Below are 20645 nucleotides of genomic sequence, written 5' to 3'. Positions count from 1 at the left end.
AGCTGATTTGTATATTTTTAATAGAGATAGGGTTTCGCCATATGGGCCAGTCTGGTCTTGAACTCCTGACCTCAAATGATCAGACGAAAGTGCTGAGATGCAAGTATGAGCCACTGTGCCCAGCTTGGATAAATTTAAATAGATCTGGTAAGAAAATTTTTAAAAAACGATTTATTTTGGAAAAACTTCAGGCTTACAAAACAGTCACATGCGTAGTGTAAAGCCTTACCTTATGTTTTTCTCCAGGTTTCCCCAAATGTTAACAACATAGAGTATAATTTTCAACATCAGAAAATTGACATTGATTCATAATATTTTCAATAGACTTTTCATTTCAAATTCATCTTTTGCCCTACCGTTTCTCATTTCAGATCCAATCTAGGATCATCCAGAAAATGAGAAAACTCAAAGCTCACCAAAAGCCTACAGTGAGTGAGAGTAATTTTTGTGCATTTTGCCCTATAATTCAACTCTTTGCCCTACCCCAAAACCAAGAGTTATTCACAAGGTTTATTTAAATAAAACATCACTCTGGTAAGAGGAATGAGAAATTAGTTCAGCGCAACTGGCAGAGCCAAGGTGGTAACCATGATAAGCAGCTTTTACATAAGGAGAAATCAAAGGCGATTTCATGCGAATAAAGTAAATGTCCCTCAATTCTCCTGGAACTGATTCAAGAGAGGCTGAGATGTTATCCTGACTGTGCAGAGGAGCAAGGGAATCTCAAAGAAACCCAGGGTATTAATTAAAGCAATTAAAACTTCTTTTACCATAACTAAAGGGGAAAGAGCAACCTTCTGTCTTACTGTGTGCCCATCCTTGAGACATTCTTCCACCCAAACTGACAGAAGGATCAGTACCTCCTCCCTGGTTAAGTCAGATGTGCACAGGCATCTAACTCAATGCATGCGCTTGAAAGTGAACTGTTGAATGTCAGTCTTCACACAATTTCCCACAAATTAGTGTACTTACACTCCTTCAGAAGCATTTCTAGTTAAAAAAATTATATACCCACAAATATACATGAATTCACAAACACACACACACATATATCCTGAAGAAACTACATGTATTTTATAGGTTAACTTTACACAAAATACAAAACTTTGAACTGAAAGGGATGAATTAGGATGAACTGAAAGCAGAAAATGGTAAACCAATCATTGATTTCACTGGAGAAATTAGAAATAGCTTCTCACCAGCTGGAGAAAAATATTAGGTTGAGAATTCTACTGTTAGTCTTGCAGACGTCAGGCGCTATAAGCCCAAGATGCTGACATTCTAATGGCAGACATAGATATACAAACATAATTGTAAGACTTTGTGCTAAATGCAAAGATAGAGATGAGTCCTTGCTGACAGAAAGCAAGACCGTGTAAAGGAAGAAGAAAGAAAGCAAGACAGTGTAAAGGAAGAAGAAACTGTAGATGAGAGCAGGTATCAAGTATTTATTATGTGGAAAGCAGTTTTGTGACAGCCCCATTAGTTAGAGGGAAGTGTGACTGAGCACTTACTTAATAATGAATCTTGGTGACCAGTATGTGACTCTCTCCTTCTATCAAAAACCTATCAAAGGCCAGCCTTCCTTTTGGGCACAGGCTCTGTCTCCTCTACTTACTCAGGATCCTTCTCCAGCAACTGCTCCTTCTCTTTCCTATATCACAGCCTTTCCCTACCTTAGCAGACTATTTTCATTAGCATATATGCAAACCATCATTTTCCCATCTAAAAAATAATAATACCCTCCTCTAACTAAAATATCTTTAATCTACCTCCCAATTTATTTTATTCTTCTTCTCTAAAAACCTCCCGAAAAGAATGATCTATACTTGATTTCTTCAATTTTTCTACTCCTGTTTCCTCTTAATCATATTCCAATCAGGCTATCAACTATCAAGATTACCAGTGGCCTTCATTTTAAATGTAGTGGTCAATTTAAGCTATAACTCAGTATTTGGAAGAATGCTTAACACAGAGCAGGTGCTCAAGAATTATTGGTTAAATACATGGAGACATGAATGGAGCTAACATATAGTCAAGCAGGCCTTTTGAAATTATACAACTTAGGGCTACATATACCCAGAGTAAAAAAGTAAGGATAATATTTACAAAACATACTTTCAAAAATGCTTAATGCGGCTGGGTGTCGTGGCCCACGCCTGTAATCCCAGCACTTTGGCAGGCTGAGCTGGGAAGATCACCTGAGGTCAGGAGTTCGAGACCAACCTGGTCAACATGGTGAAACCCTCTCTCTACTTAAAAAATACAAAAATTAGCCCGGCATGCTGGCGAGCACCTGTAATCCCAGCTACTCGGGAGACTGAGGCAGGAGAATCCCTTGAACCTGAGAGGCAGAGTTTGCAGTGAGCCAAGATTACACCACTGCACTGCAGCCTGGGCAACAAAGCGAGACTCTGTCTCAAAAAAAAAAAAAAATGCTTAGTGCATGAATAAAAAATTTAACCAAACTATCAATTTTTAGGCATGTTGACATGGAATCTGAATCATGCAAAAGTCAAACAAGTGGAAAAAAGTACCTTTCACATTTTAAAAAGCTCATGTAAACAGCATAAATATGCTGTTTTGTAACAAATTATTATGAATTCATCTTTGGTGTTTTTAGATCCAGGTAAAAGAATCCCAGACTCACAGAAAAATAAAATGGAGAAAGAGGGAAGAAGTGAAGGGTAGGACAGGGGGTTCTAAAATGGTTGCTAGATAACCATAAAAACAAGGACAGTAATAACACAACTAACCTCTTGTGAGCATTTAAGTATGCTTCAATTACTGCTTTATTCACTTTGTAATTTCATTCAATCCTATTGCCACCTGCTATGATCTGAATGCCCCCAAAATTTCATAGGCTGAAATTTAATTGCCAGTGTGATAATATTAAAAGGTAGGGCCTTTACAAGGTGATTAAGTCATGAAGGCTCCTTTAATACAGATTATCAACTTAATAAAAGGGCTAGAAGCAACTGGCTAGCCCCTCTTTGCCTTTCCATCCCTCTGACATGTGAGGATACAGCATTTGTCCCCTCCAGAGGACACAGCATTCAAGTGAAATTTTGGAAGCAGAGACCAATCCCTCATGAGACGCTGAACCTGCCTGAATCTTGATCTTGGACTTCCTAGACTCCATAACTGTAAAGAATAAATTTTAACTAGTAAATTATCCAGTCTCTAGTATTTTTATAGCAGCAAGAACAGATGAAAACACCAACTCTTTTAAATAATTGTAATTAGTTTCCCTAACTTAGGGATGAACAAACTCAAGCCTTGAAGTTGAAGTAACTTGTATAAGATCATGCAGATTATAAGCACCTAGTACAAAATGGAGCCAGGATTTCATCACAAAAGAGTCTGTGGACAGTCAGATAACAGGAATAACTTAGAGATCAGAGCCCACTAAAGACACAGAGCATTTCACGTAACCCTTCCACAGGCAGATCTCAAGAAACTTCCTTTAACTTTTTCTTCATGGTGAGTCAACTGATGAATATCAGGTCATATGAGTGGCAACTAAATCAAAATGTGATTCACATTATTTATGGCCCTTGTCTAATACAGGACCTGGTATCCAAAAATGAAAGGCTGTGTCATTAGCCCACATCATTATTACAAAAGACTCCTCTAGCAACACATCTAAAAACAATTAATTAAAGAAAAACAGTGAATCCATTCAACCACCACAAATTAATTCATAATTAATAAGATAACAGCAATTCACTAGGCTGTAATATTTTAAACTAGCAAAGCAGGGTAATAATAAAGTAATCAATTTTATCTCTTATAACAAAGAGACCTTAACACAGTTTATTTATGTGAAGGAAACAGGGGTCAGCAACCCATAGGGAGTGAATGTAAGAAATAAATTAATCAAAAGGATCCTGAGGAAAGACATTTTCCTGTTTCAAAATCAAAGGAGTCTTTCTTCCAATGAAATTGACATCGCTATTCTTCAAAATGTGAATATATAGATAAATAATGAATAACTTACCTGCTGATAATCACCATCTATGTTACAGACACAATTATAGAATTTCTATAGTGTAAGATTTAGTGGAGGCACAAGCTGTATTGCTGTGTACATAATATTGGAAGAGCTATTATTCTGCAAATAAAATATTACATAATTATCCCTGTAACTGTTGCATGAAAGAGTACAACAGTGATAAGAATTCATGAAAAAAGAAATAAGAAGTAAATTCTAAAATGTGTCTTAAGCACAGGAACAATAGGGCCAGATTTAGGGGACAAAGAGGAAGTTAATGAAGAGACATGTACCATTTCAGGAATCTGAAACTTTTGTTCTAGAAGAATATGAAAGAAGATGTTACAATAAGGATGATTCAACCAAAAAGAATTGGTCAACAGAAATTCTAATGAAAGATAATCTGTTGTTCTTACAGAAAGTCATTTAAGATTTAAGACTAGTTATCCACAAGCACATCTCACTATTAGGATCTAATGCCGGCTTGAACCAGAAATCAAGAACATCAGCATCCTCTTTTGCCAAACTATGTGTTCCTTCCTCCTCATATACATATGTGTCTTTCAGTGACGTATCATTTAAGGCAATTTTCTTCCATTATTTTTCTACTGTTAAATTTGCCATCACCAGATGAAAAAGTTGGCATGTTGGTTGTGTTCCACTAAATGAATACTTGGTGTATTAATAAACTGACTAGGATGTTTTCAAATCAATTTACTGAAACTCTGTTGGAAATGGTGTTCAGCAAAGTTTCCTCAATGTGATTCCCCATACCCTAGCTCCACATTAAAACAACAGCAACAACAACAAAAACGTAATAAAAGCCTTTGCTCCAGGTTGGAACAGAAAAATAATTTTCTCTTCATATAAGGGCTTTATTAATGTATAGTTTACATGACATGAATTTTACCCAATATAAGGAGTTCTCTTTTAATAAATGCACACAGTTTTGCAACCATCAGCAAAATTCAGTCTGAAAATGTTGTCGTAATTCCCCAAAATTTCCTTGGGCCTGGTTTTGGTCAACTTCTATTTCCTCTCTTAACTCCAGAAAATCACTGATAATGCCTACTGTCTTTTTAGCTGTCTCCTTTTTCTAGCTGTTTTTCATAATTTAAATCATATGATATATGGTCTATTATGTTTGGCTTCCTTCATTAGCATAACATTTTTAAATTCATTCATAATATCTTGTGCATCAGTACCTAATTTCTTTAATTGCTGAATAGTATTTCATTGTGTAAATAAACCGCATTTTGTTAATTCATTGACAGACTCTTAGATTGTTTGCAGTTTAAATCTATTATTAATAATACTGCTAGGAACACTCACACATACCAGTCTTTGTGAGAACATGTTTTTGTTATTTTCTAGGTAAGTATCTAGAAGTTGAATTGTTGCATTTTATGGTAAATAACGTATTTAACTTTTCTAAAAACTGCCAAAATGTTATCCAAACTGATTGTATATCTATATTCCCAGCAGCAATGTATAAGAGTTCCAATTTTTTCAAATAGATACCAAAACATGATGTTTACAGTCTTTCAAAAGGAATCTTCCTATCAGCTCTAGAGAGTATACTGATGATTCACATAGTAGTTTTAATTTGCATTGCTCCACCTACTAATGATGAGCATCTTTCTTTGTGTGTAGCAATTCATATATCTTTAATCTTTACATCATCTTTTGTGAAGTGTATATTCACATATATTACTCAATTTTTAATTGAGTAATTTGTCTTCCTATTAGTGAGTTGTAAGAGTTCTTTATATATTCCAAATACAAATTATTTTTCAGATATATAATGTTCAAATATTTTCTCCCATCTGTAGCTTATCTTTTTATATTATTAATAGAATCTTTTGAAGATAAAATGTTTTAATTTTGGTGACTTGTTAGTCAGAGTTCTCCAGAGAGTCAGAAACCAGTAAGATCAGCATAGTAGTCTATTTTCATGCTGCTATAAAGATACTACCTGAGACTGAATAATTTATAAAGAAAGGAGGTTTAATTGACTCTCAGTTCTGCATGGCTGGGGAGGCCTCAGGAAACTTACAATTATGGTGAAAGGCCAAGGGGGAAGCCTGACATGTCTCACATGGGGGAAGGATGGAGTGAGCAGGAAGAGGGAAGCATCAGACACTTATCAAACAACCAGATCTCATGAGAACTCACTATCACAAGAACCAGAAAGAGAAAATCTGCTTCCATGATGCAATCGCCTCCCACCAGGTCTCTCCCGCAACACATGGGGATTACAATTGGAGGTGAGATTTGGTGATGACACAGAGCCAAACCAGATAGATAGATAGATAGATAGATAGATAGATAGATATGATATGATAGATAGATATAAGATGATAGATACATATGATAGATGATAGATATGATATAGATATAGACAGATTAGATATGATAGATAGATAATATAGATATATAGATAAATAGATAAGATTTGTTAAGGGAACTGACTCACATGATTATGGAGGCTGAGAAGTTCCTTGATAACTGTCTGCAAGCTAGAGACCCTGGAATGTCAATAATATGGCTTAGTTGAAGTCCAAAAGCCTCAGAACCGAAGAAGCTGATGATGACACTCTTAGTCCAAGGCTGAAAGCCTGAGAATCCAGGAGGCTGGTAATATAAGTCACAGAGTCCAAAGGCCACAGAGCTTAGAGCATAGATGTCCAAGTGCAAGAGAAGGTTGTCCCAAGTCCAGGAGAAAGAGTGAATTCACCTTTCCTCTGCTGTTTTGTTCCTTCCAGGATGCCAGCTGATTGGATGGTGCCTGCTTATTTTGAGGGCAGATCTTTCCCACTCAGGCCACCATTCACAGGCCAGTCTCCTCTGGAAGTACTCTCAGAGACACAGCTAGAAATAATGCTTTGCCAACTCTCCAGGTATTCCTTAATTCAGACAAGTTGACCCCTAACATTAGTAATCACAGTGAAGAAGCCATACCTACCAAATTTTATTTTAGGAATTGTGCTTTTCGTGTCCTACAAATTACTGTCTAAGCAAAGCTCAAAAACATTTTCTGTTATGTTTTCTTCTAGACATTCTATAGTGGTAGATCTCATCATTTAGATTCATATTTCATATTGTGTTAATTTCATTGGGTGTGATTTATAGATAAAGGTTTGTGATTTTGCATATGAAAATCTAGTTGCTGCAGCACCATTTGTTGAAAATACTATCATTTATTTATTAGAATTTATTTACATCTTTGTTGAAAATCAATGCACTGTGTATGCATGGCACAATCTCTGGGCTCCCTACTGTGTTTCATTGGTCTGTGTATCTATGTTTTCTCCAATACCACAGTATTAGAGTGATCTTATAATAGGTCTATAAAGTAGGTAACGTGAGTCCTCAGGTCTTCCCTGATTATGCCTGCAGTTTCCCATCAACCAGGAGTGTGTGGAGAGCTTATCTAGCCCTTCTGGGTTTCTTAGCTCCTGAATCACTGTTAAATTTCTGTCTGATTTGTTTTTTTCCTTCAGATAGTCTGCAACCTCAGGTTAACAGAGCTGTGTATTGTCCCCATTTGTTTTCTACAAAGCTTGCTGCTTTTGTGAATAATGCCAGTGAGCATGAGTTTTTATCCTCTGCTCCAAGTAAAAACTGAACCAATGGCAGCAAAACTTATGCTAAAGATTCCACTGGTTTTTACTCTAAGTTATAGCTGCTTTTCATAAATAAACAATTTTGAATTTGTTGTTTGCCCAAGTCAATCTTCAGAGCACTGAAATGGTTATTTTTCATAATTTTATTCAGTTTCATATTTATATTTTGCAGAATGGATTCACAGGACTCTTTATATTGCCATGGCTAAAAGTCTTACCCCAAGGAAAATATATTTAATATATGACTTAGTCCATTTTTCGTTGCTATAACAGAATACCTATAAATTACTGGGTAATTTATAAAGAACAGAAGTTTATTTCCTATAGCTCTTAAGACTAAGAAGTCCAAGGTCAAGGGGCCAGCATCTGGCAAGGGTCTTCTTGCTGTATCATCCCATGGCAGAAGGCAGAAGGGCAAGAGCATGTGAGAGAGGTGGGGGGGGTGATGAATTCACCTCATCAGATACTCACTCCCATAATAATGACATTAGTCCATTCATGAGAGCAGGACCCACACCTCAGTACCACTGCATTGGGAATTAAGTGTTCAACATGTGCTTTGGGGCCATACATTCAAACCATAGAAATATATATATTTTATATATATCCCTTAGAGGGGATAAGGTTACAGTTGCATAGTAGGGTTCCTTAGGTCTATCCTTGTCTTAAGTTTGATTGGCAGGCTGTCTTCATACTCTCCACTCAAGAGACCCAAAGTCTTGCCTCATGATGTGGCAGAGGGAACACTTCTCTATGAAATCAACCAAGGTCTTCAATGATAAATATAAATAATTAACTAAATATTAACAGATAGTTGAATTTCTAAAAAAAAAAAAACAGCATCACAAAAAGAAAGGTTGGATTTGTTTTAAAAACTAAGAAACTGAATGGCTTGCCTCAGTGAAAATAAGTCTGGGTATGTTTTATTCATATTCAAAGAGAGAGTTTTGAAGATGCTACATCCATGAAACAGGTTGATATGAAAAAGGAGCAAACAGGGCTAACGATCTTTCACTGGTGAAATTTAAAATGAAGAGAAAAGAAAAAAATCAGGACATGGAGAAAAAAGACAAAGAGAAAGATAACATGACAGAAAAGACTGGGATACAGAAGACCAATTTCCATTCAATACAAGTTTAAGAAGAGAAAACAGAGGAAATAGAGGGGAGATAGATAACCAAGAAATAATGGAATATTACTGGACACCACGGTTTACACCTGTAATCCCAGCACTTTGGGAGGTTAAGACAAGAGGATAGCTTGAAGCCAGGGGTTCAAGACCAGCCTGGGAAACATAGCAAGACCTCATCTTTACAAAAACTACAAAAAATTATATGGTTGTGGTGCTGCACACCTGTATTTCCAGCTACTCAGAAGGCTGAGTGTGGAGGATCACTGGAGCCCAAGAGTTCAAGGTTATAGTGAGCTATGGTCCTGACACTGCATTCTTCCAGTCTGGGTAACAGAGTTTGATCCTATATATAAAAATATAAATAAATGTAGAAAACCATTTTTCATAGTTAAAGAAACACATCTACATGTTGAAAAGGTTCTCAGGAGCTGAGCAGGATGAATTTTCAAAAAGAGCTATAAGTTACAGAACATTGATAAAATTATGAACTACCACAGCAGAAAACATCCTTAAGATTTCCAAAGTTATCAGAGGACAAGCTATTTACACAAGAGTAAGAAGTGGGTTAATACCTGCTTTCTCATCAGCAGTAATCAGTGAGTAGAAAACAAGATGATGCCTTTAAATTCCTAAAGAAATTTAATTTAGAATGTAAAATCCGATCAAGCCACAATAAAGAATGAAATCAAAATAGAGACATTTCTGAATGTCCATGTGCTCAAAGTCTCCAGCCTGCACCCCGCAATGACACCCTGCTTTAAAAGGCTGCAGGTTTGGTCAGATAATTTGTTTTCACGTCTTTACTGTTCACACACCTAAAATAAGTAATTAAGAAGGTTGGCACTGACAAAGTTTTCTTTGTGTCTAAATTTTCCATTTCATGGATCAGGGAAATCAGTCTTTATGTTTTCTACAGCCAGTATTTCTGTGATTACAAGAAGAAAAGCATACTAGGACTTCATAAAAATGTCATATTAAAGTTTTTTTCTTTTAATTTTCTTTTAGATATTCAACCAAGAATACAATTCTGTTTTGAAGCAAAAAACAGTAATTTGTAAAGTGTATTACTCATAAAGCTGCACTTCATTCAGCCATTTCTCAAAGCTGTTTGAAATTATATTAATGGAGATCTAATATACCTGTGAAAATAAAAATACAATGCAAAAATATTTTAAAAGCCATAGTCTGTTAACAGCCATAGTCTCTGACTCATTGGAAGAAATTCTAAATTTCACTTGATTATGTTTGTTTAACTTTAGATTCTTGAGCACTTCTAAATGTACATAGAAATGTCACCTTAGCCCTGGAAAGGACCATTTCCTTGATCGTCTATTACAGAGACGTATTTGTAAATTCAAGTAGTTTTGCCTCTTTTCAGTTGTGTAAAACTCACAAAAGGTAATTTTTCTTAAGAGATACAAGTACAAAAGGAAAAGACTATCCATCAGCCAAAAGAAATAGCAAAGGTTGGCAGTTGGCCCTTGTCAACCTTGGATTCTAAAGAAATATGTCACATTCCCATTCGGAGGAGAAAGTTTAACACATGATGTAAGAAAGTTCCAGTCCAAGAGATGTGCAGTCAATTTTCAATAAAAGTTAACCTTTGTCTGCAAGAATCTTTCAGGCTAGCATGAAACATAAGAAACACATAGATGAGACACTCTTGTTTTTGTATTTGGGAAAAAAGGAAATGGAACCCCATTAGGATCAGCTAGAGCATGGAAATTTTCACGTAAGTTTTTGATTAACACCAACAATCTATTATATGAGGTAAGTATTTATAGTCCTATTTTACAGATAAAGAAATTGAAGATCAGGAACTCTGAGTAATTTATCAAAAATCACACGGGTAGTAAGGGGGTGTTCTGGCATCTATAGCATAGTCCTTATTTAATGGTATTATAAGCCTGTTTTGTCTTCCTTCTATTACAATATAAGCTTGATGAGCGTACAGCCATATCTCTCTTTCTCATCATTATATAATCATGGCCCTTTACAAAGTTTAATTACAGTGATAACTAAATAAACATTCATTGATTAATGAGTAGTTATGAAACACCTTAAAATCTGAATGAAATTTAACATGCGCACCATTCCTCTTAACTATCACCTGTGTTGGCAGATCTAATACTGTGCTGTGCTGTGTATCAAGTTGCCTAATACCTATAGAACTAATTTGTAAATTGGGAAGTGTGTATGTTGGTTGTTTACCTATTCATCTGTCATCTTTAGAAGGCTTTTGTTGAATATTGACCACAAACCAGAAGACATCTAATGGTCCCTTCTCATGTTCTCACTATTCCTACCCACCACTCTGAAGGCGACACTCTGTTGATTTTAACACCAAAATGGGGCTTTGTCTATACATATTTGAACTCTGTAAATGGAATTCAAAAATATATATGGCTTCTTTCCCTTATGTTTGAAATAGTCATCTAAGTTGTTTTTCGCAATTGTTTGTAGAACTGTTGTAGTCATTGCCATGTAGGCTTCTCTACTGCTTGAATATACCACAATTTATTTATACATTCTAATATAGATCAACATTTGAGAGTTTTTTCAGTTTTTAATTATAGCAAAGACTGTTATTATGAGTAATCATGATCTTTTTCTGAACGTATTATGCATTTCTGTATACATAGTCTTATATGTAAAATTTCTGGATCACAGGGTATATGATCCAGAATATAGCTGTGAAAATAAAAACAGAAAGCTTCAGTATATACCAGCAAAAAGTTGTCCGAAGTTATCAGGACCAATTATACTCACATCAGTTATGTATGAGAATTTCATACATACAATATAGCTGTGAAAATAAAAATACAAAGCTTCAGTATATACCAGCAAAAAGTTGCCCAAAGTTATCAGGACCAATTTATCTTCACACCAGTCACATATGAGAATTTCAGTTTCTCTATACATCTGCCAACACTTACCATTATCAGACTTTTCAATTTAGCTATCTTATTTGCTGTACAGTGATATATCTAATTGTGATTTTGATTTTTATTTCTTCTATGAAAAATGATTTTGAGAGCACTTTTATGTTTATTGACCATTCAAATATTTCTTTTTGCAGCTTATTGATTTTTTAGCTGATTTGTTGAAATTGTGACAAATGTTTACGTACTCCAGGGTCATAATATATTTGACTGTGATATTTTCTAAAAGCTTTATTGTTTTATATGTCATATTTTGTCTACAGTCTTCCCAGAATTCATATATGTGTATATATATGTATATATATATATACACACACACACATATATACAGATATATATGTGTGTGTATATATATATATATATATATATATATATATGGTTTCCTTTATTTGTATTCATGCATACATGAGATACTATCTGGAAGAAAGCCTAACACAACAAATAAATAAATAATTAAATGGCAGGTTAATGTAAGAAATTTATGTTAGTATAACCCTAAGTATATGAAAAGTGAGTGGAACAAATATGGAGACAAACCCCAACTTCCAAAAAATTAGTTATATGAAATTTTATCATCTTTAAAAGGTGAAATGTCACTCTCCAACTGAACAAGAAAGAGGAGAATTAACTTATAATAACAAAATATTACATTTTAGAATTTTGCTCTTGTCAACCTAAGTAACAAACAAGGAGAGATGCCCCAGGGATCTTAGGTTTATTTGGGGATGTGCAAGGGTTTTGCAAACCCAGGATATGCAGACTTATGGGGACCTTAGCATTGCATTAGTCTGTTTTCATGCTGCTGATTAAGAGATATCTGAGACTAGGCAATTTAAAATAGAAAGAGGTTTATTGGACTTCAGTTCCATGTGGCTGGGGAATTTTCAAAATCATGATGGAGGGTGAAAGGCACATCTCATTGGCAACAGACAAAAGAGCTTGTGCAGAGACACTCCCCTTTTTAAAACCATCGGATTTCAGGAGACTCATTCACTATAAAGAGAACAACACAGGAAAGATCTAGGCCCATAATGCAATCACCTTCCACTGGGTTCCTCCCACAACACATGGGAATTATGGGAGTTATAATTCAAGATGAGATTTGGGTGGGAACATATCCAAACCATATTATTCCACTCCTTGTTCCTCCCAAATCTCATGTCCTCACATGATTCAAAATCAATCATGCCTTTCCAACAGTCCTCCCAAGTCTTAATTCATTTCAACATTAACTCAGAAGTCTACAGTTGAACATCTCATCTGAGACAAGGCAAGTCCCTTCTGCCTATGAACCTATAAAATTGAAAGCAAATTAGTTGCTTCCTAGATACAATGGGGGTACAGGCATTGGGTAAGTACAGCTATTCCAAATAGGAGAGATTGGCCAAAACAAAGGGACTAAAGGCCCCAGGTAAGCCCAAAATCCAGTGGGGCAGTCAAATCTTAAAGCTCCATATTGATCTCCCTCAACTCCATGTCTCACATCCAGATCACGCTGATGCAGGAGGTAGGTTCCAATGATCTTGGGCAGCTCTGCCCCTGTGGCTTTGCAGGGTACAGCCTCCTTCCCAGCTGCCTTCATGGGCTGGCATTGAGTGTCTTCAGCTTTTCTGGGCACTTGCACGGTACAAGCTATCAATGGATCTACCATTCTGGGGTCTGGGGGAGTGGTGACCCTCTTCTCACAGCTCCACTTGGTGGTGGTCCAGTAGGAACTTTGTGTGGGGGCTGCGATCTTACATTTCCCTTCTGCACTGCCCTAGCAGAGTTTCTCCATGAGAACATCACTCCTACAGCAAACTTCTGCCTGGATATCCAGGCATTTCCATACATCATCTGAAATCTAGGAGGAGGTTTCCAAACCTCAGTTCCTGACTCTTGTTCACTCCCAGGCTCAACATCATGTGGAAGCTGCTAAAGCTTGAGGCTTGCACCCTCTGAATCCATGACCCAAGCTCTACATTGGCCTCTTTCAGCAATAGATAGAGCAGCTGGGACACAGGGCACTAAGTCCCTAGGCTGCACACAGCTCAGAGACCCAAGACCCAGCCCAGGAAACCACTTTTCCTCCTAGGTCTCCAGGTCTATGATGGGAAAGGCTGCCGCAAAGGTCTCGGACATTCCCTCAAGATATTTTCCCCATTGTCTTGGTGATTAACATTGGGCTCCTTGTTACTTATGTAAACTTCTGCACCTGGCTTGAATTTCTCCTCACAAAATAGGATTTTCTTTTGTATTGCATTGTCAGGAGGCAAACTTTCCAAATACTATTTTCTGTTTCCCTTTTGAAACTGAATGCCTTTAACAACACCCAAGTCACCCCTTCAATGCTTCACTGCTTAGAAATTTCTTCCACCAGATACCCTAAATCACCTCTCTCAAGTTCAAAGTTCCACAAATATCTAAGGCAGGGAGCAACATGCTGTCTGTCTCTTTGCTAAAATGTAATGAGTCAGTTTTGCTCCAGTTCCCAACAAGTTCTCTTCTCCATTTGAGATCACCTCAGCCTGGACCTTATTGTTCATATGACTATCATCATGTTTGTTCAAAGCCGCTCAGCAAGTCTCTAAGATGTTCCAAACTTTCCCACATTTTTCTGTCTTATTCTGAGCCCTCCAAACTTTTCCAACCACTGCCTGTTACCCAGTTCCAAAGTCACTTCCACATTTTCAGATATCTTTTCAGCAATGTCCCACCCCTGGTACCAATTTACGGTATTAGTCCATTTTTACACTGCTGATAAAGACATAGCTGAGACTGGTCAATTTAAAAAAGGAAAAGGGTCATTGGACTTATGGTTCCATGTTTCTGGGGTCCCCACCCCTCACAGTCATGGCAGAAGGTGAAAGCCATATCTCACATGATGACAGACAAGAGATTGTGCAGGGAAACTCCACTTTAAAACCATCAGATCTCATGAGAATCATTCACTCTCCAGGAATTACCTGCCCCCATAATTCAATCACCTCCAACGGGGTTCCTCCCACATGATGTGGGAGTTGTTGGAATTACAATTCAAGATAAGACTTGGGTGGAGACACAGCCAAATCATATAAGGCATATCCAAAGACGCTGAAGAAAAGAGCAGCTTTTTTTTTTTTTTTTTAATTGAGATAGAGTCTCACTCTGTCACCAGGCTGGAGTGCAGTGGCACCATCTCAGCTCACTGCAACCTCCACCTCCAGGATTCAGGTGATTCTTCCAGCCTCAGCCTCCCGAGTAGGTGGACTACAGGCATGTGCCACCATGCCCAGCTAATTTTCTGTGTGTATTTTTAGTAGAGACAGGGTTTCACCATGTTGGCCACGAAGGACTTGATCTCCTGACCTCATGATCCACCTGCCTTGGCCTCCCAAAGTGCTTGGATTACGGGCATGAACAACCACTCCCAGCCATCTCTCAGTTTTTTTAGTTTATTTTTCCATTAGTGTTTGACACAAGTAATTCCATGTTGATTCTGAAGACTTTCATACTGTGATATTGTTATTTATCCAAATTTCAAACCTGTAGGAATAAAATTATTTTCCACTATAGATAAAATTTTATCCCCCACAAGAAAATTATATTTTGATAATATTTGGAGATAAGGCCTTTGGGATTTAATTGGGTTTAGATAAGATCATAATGGTGGGGCCCTAGTGATGAGATTACTGGTTTTTTTTTTTTTTTTGTACTTTTTTTTATTATACTTTAAGTTCTGGGGTACACGTGCAGCACGTGCAGGTTTGTTACATGGGTAGACGCATGCTATGGTAGTTTGTTGCATCCATCACCCAATCATCTACCTTAGATATTTCCCCTAATGCTATCCTTCCCCAATTCCCCCTACCCCTGCTATCTTTCCCCTAGCCCCCGACTTCCCGACAGGCCCAGTGTGTGTTGTTCCCCTCCCTGTGTCCTTGTGTTCTCATTGTTCAACACCTACTTCTGAGTGAGAACATACGCTGTTTGGTTTTCTGTTCTTGTGTCAGCTTGCTGAGAATGATGGTTTCCAGCTTTATCCATGTCCCTGCAAAGGATATGAATTCATCCTTTTTTATGGCTGCACAGTATTCCATGGTGTATAGGTGCCACATTTTCTGTTCTTATTAAAAGTGGGAGAGGAAGAGAGAGATTTCTGTCCATCTCGGTGTATGCACAAGGAAGAGGTCATTTGCGCACAAAGTAAGATGGTTACCTACAAGCCATGAGAACACACCACAGAATGAAGCCTACCCTGCTGACACCTTGACCTTGATCTTCCAGCCTCCAGAACTGTAAGCAGTAAATTCTGTTGTTAAGCCACCCAGGCTATGTTTATCTGTTATAATAGCCCAAGCAGACTAAGACATTTATTGCTAAATATATTTTCAAAAAACTTAAACAGTGAGTGATATGGTTTGACTCTGTCACCCCACCCCCACTCAAATCTCATTTTGAATTGTTATCTGAATTGTAATTCCCAGGTGTCAAGGGGAGGAACCTGGTGGGAGGTGATTGGATCATGGGAGCGGTTTCCCCCCTGCTGTTCTCATGATAGTTAATTTTCATGAGATTTGGTTGTCTAGTAAGTGTGGAGCTCTTCCTCTTGGTGCACTTCTCTCTTTCCTGCAACCATGTAAGACATGGCTGCTTCCCCTTCTGCCATGATTATAAGTTTCTTGAGGCCTCCTGAGGCCTCTCCAGACATATGGAACTGTGAGTCAATTAAACCTCTTTTCTTTACAAATTACCCAGTCTTAGGCAGTTCTTTATAGCAGTGTGAAAAAGAACTGAACAATGGGTATAGGGTCTAGAAATCATTTTTGTTTTATCTCTTTTCCTTAATTATTATTTAACTAGTCATTATATAATTAATATTATTTCTTAACAATTCAGAAAAATGTAGTTCCTAAGTTGAGCAGAATGATTTTTTTCTAGAGAAGGCTTAGTTGCTAATTAAAAGAAAAGAAAAGAAAAGAAAGCAATACAATACTTAACTAGGATAAAACAAAGAAAAGTTGGCTCTGAAAACAAACAGAAAAAAGCCTTGTATACAGAAAGCCTTGCTCAAAAATAAGCTGTACTCTTAGTAAAAGATGTAATACAAAGAGTGGAACTCTCCTTTAAAAAGAAAAAGAAAGAAATAGAGAAGCTTTCAGTTAACAGACAGAAAAATGAAGCTGAAAAAACCATCTTCAGCATTTACACTGAGGAAAAGAAATTGCAAACAAACAAGAAAGTTTAGAAAGAAGATGTATTTGGCCTTTGCCTTTTAAATAATGCCTTGGTATTACACTGCATTTAGTTCTCACTGTAAACTTTATCTAACCCAAGTTAATTACATTTCCAATGATAGTTGTGAGAGCAATTGCCAAGATTTACTCCATAAATGACATAAATTTAGTCACAGAATAATTAAGTCAGAATTTGAGTCCATACATTAAGCAATGGAAGCATAATTACATTCTTATGGATGTTTAAAACTTCACTTGCAATTCTATAAAAATGGATTCAGCACAGATTCAGATTGCATTCACTTTCATTTACACTTTCTTTTCTTCCAATTCTAATACAAAAGAAATGCGAACTCTAATTTGGGTGGTGCTTTATAGACCATAGCGCATTTTTTATATATATCGGGAAATGAAATCTTTGTTCATTTCCTGCTTATGGCAGTACCAAGAGGTGGCTTGGAAGATTGCAGTGAGAGCAAGGGGTTTTGGTCTCACAATGAACTTCATCAGTGACTTCATCTTTGCCTTCCCAAATAGCCATTCTATTAAAAATAAAACATAGTCATATGTGAGCTCACACACACGTTCTTGCCAGTTAATGCATTTTTGAAGACAAGTCACTTGAATTTCTACCCAAACTGTCTACCTTAAATTCCTCCTACATAAATGGATATTCAAAAGCCACATATGAATTTTAGATCCCAGTGAAATCTATGACTTGGTGTTTCCTCACTGATCTAGCCATAGTTTTGATCCGCTGTATTTTTAAATTTTACACTTTCCCCTATTATTATTGTTGTTACTGTTTTCCAGATAGTAAGATCTATTTTATATTCATCATTTTGATCCTGAAACTAGCAACCAAATGTGTAACATTCTCTTATGTCTGTGTTTTATGTTTTATAGCTTCCTAGTCCCACAGGATAGGACATGAAACAGAAGTTTATTATCCAGAGTAGGAAATTTTAGCGCTCACATTCATTGCTATCAGTTGGGAAACAATTCTTCTTTCACCTAAAAAAAAAAAAAATCTGCAGCTATTTAATTAGTTTATACCAAGAATGATTAAGCAATGCAGTGTCAATTAACACATTTAATGTGAAGGAAGATATCTAGTACTTAATTGATGTCCTGTTATTATTAAAAGTCATATGATAAATAGGAATAAAGCTAGCTAATAATTCACTTTTCTATTCCTCTCAGTTGACTAACAGCCAAATACTCCAGCTATTCCCACTGTACAGTCTCATTTACTGTTGCTCCTAGCAACCAATTTATATTTAATCATGTACAAGATCATTTATAGAGAGGAAAAATTAATGGTGATATCTGAATCACAAAGTAGAAAGGCAAAAAGCCTAAGATTAAATGTGTGTGATTGCTGCATATTGAACTGAGTGACTATTTGGGATTAAAATTATTATAGCTTTGTTACTGAGTTGAGCCAATACTTTAATCCATGCAGGATTCTTATTATCTTTAGAGTGCTCCTTGATTCAGCAGTATAGACATCACCTGGGAACATGTTAGAAATGCAAATTCTCAAACCCCACCCCAGATCTACTAAAATATGCACTTCGACAAGATTCCCCCGGTGATTTAGATGCACATCAAATTTTGAGAAGCTTGTCAATTCTTCATATCATTTTAAGTGCCTTACTGAAGGAGTATTTCACCATTACCTTGAAAGGGGGGAAAAAAAAAAAAAAAAAAAAAAGCAAAATGCTGGAAGTCATTTCCTCATCAGTACACAACCCTCTTTGTTCCTAACTTCTAAATGCCCCAAGTATGATATTATTACCCCACGATTTAGTCATCACAATGCGATTATTCTTTGTTTTGACATTTTCTTTGTATAATAGAAATAGCAGACTAATGATATAACTAACCTTGGAACTAAAAATCAATATTTGCTCCTTTTCTTCCCATTTTAAAATCTCTACAAGAGCACTGGATGACATATTACAACTTTATTCAATAAACACTTTGGGGCACCTACTCTGGGCCAGGTATTGCTCTGGGAGCTGGAGATTCTGCCCTGCAAAATTCACACTCTGTTATAGAAAGCAGCCATATCCACAAAGCATCAAAAGTCTGCCTGATTAATTTGCCTGAGAAGAAGCAGAAGTAAAGTCTGAGCTGAAATACTAAGAACAATTAAGAGTTTGAGTCAGGTTGAGAGGATATTTCAGGCAGAGAAGACAGCACATACATATGCACATAACCAAGGAACAGCTGGGGATGTTTAGGGAGCTTCAGATGTTTTTGGGGTGGGTGAAAGTTTTCGATCTAGAGATAAGCAAGTCTATGAAGATTATGCTAATTAAAAATGCTTAGTATCTTTTAGGCATTCCTCTAAAATTTTTAATTTTTTTAAGGTAGGAAAACTGTAGCCAATAATTAAATTTTAGGGTCTTAAAAAATATTCAGAAGTTTTCTATTCTTAATTCTGAGAAATGTCCATGCAATTTTAGCATTGAAACCTTGAAACAGTAGCTTCTAACTTCTTAACTACCTAGAACTCTTTATGATTAAAATGTCCCACATAGATCCCATAACTTTTCAATATTTTGTCTATAAAAATATAGAATATATTTAAGCATATCCTTTATGACCATGCAATGCATATTTGCATTGTTAGCCTAAGAATTTTGGAGCCATAGACTGTTTTTGAAGACCTCCAGGTTGGAAACCATGGATACCACCTAGTGCAAACCTTGTTCAGGTATAGAATGTTCCCCACAGCTCCATAAACAGTGTAGGAGAGAAAAAATATATTTTTATTTCCTTCTACTCATCTTAGATTCATTGGCTAGGGCCCTGCAAATTGGATTGACAGAAGACAATGTGTTAGTCTGCACTGCTATCAAGGAAATACTTGAGGCTCAGAAACTGATAAAGGAAAGAGGTTTATCTGGATCACAGTTCTGCAGGATGTGCCAGCGGAGCACCAGCATACGTTTGGTTTCTGGTGAGGCCCAGAAGGATTTAATCACGGCAGAAGGTGAAGTTGGAGCAGGTGTGTCACATGGCAAGAGAAGGAGCAAGAGAGATGTCAGGCTCTTTTTAACAACCAGCTCTCACATGAATCCACAGAGTGAGAGCTCACTCATTACCAAGCCATTCATGAGGGATTTGCCTACATGACACAAACAGCTCCCACCAGGCCCCACCCACAACCTTAGGGATCACATTTCAACATGAGAGTTAGAAGGAGCATACATTCAACCACATCAGACAGATTAGCAAGAGAAAAACAAACAAGTTTATTATTAACAAGTGCATCCCACTAACACATGAAAACACTCAGATGAGAAACTAAAAGGGGTCGTTAGAACTGGGAGATATATACCATCTTAACAAAAGAAAATAAATGTGACAAGACAAAGGAAGAAAACAGTTTTTACAGTAACAAATTGTGGAAGGTAAGTATATGGAGGAATGAAAAGAAAAGAAAGCTAGTCAGTCAAGTTCATTCTGTAGATTTCTCTGGTGCCATCTCTGGGCTGATAAGGATGTAGAATTGTCCCCAGTGACTAACATCTTTCTTTCTTGGTAGAGAAGCAAAACATTTACCAATTTATTTCCTGATTTTAGGCAAACAGGATACAAGGCAGAGTTTTCCTTATATCTATTTCTTGTCAACTGTCTTCAGCTTAGAATAATCATATGCCAGAGTGGCACATTTTGGGTGGCATATTCTGATCCCCTTTACTGATGCCAGTAGCAGTACTTCTAAGGTTGCCAGAATTTAAC

Source organism: Saimiri boliviensis, chromosome 2 (genome assembly GCF_048565385.1).
Source record: "Saimiri boliviensis isolate mSaiBol1 chromosome 2, mSaiBol1.pri, whole genome shotgun sequence".
Lineage (NCBI taxonomy): Eukaryota > Metazoa > Chordata > Mammalia > Primates > Cebidae > Saimiri > Saimiri boliviensis.
The sequence above is the reverse complement of the archived record's forward strand: the minus strand, read 5'-3'. Positions refer to the sequence as shown.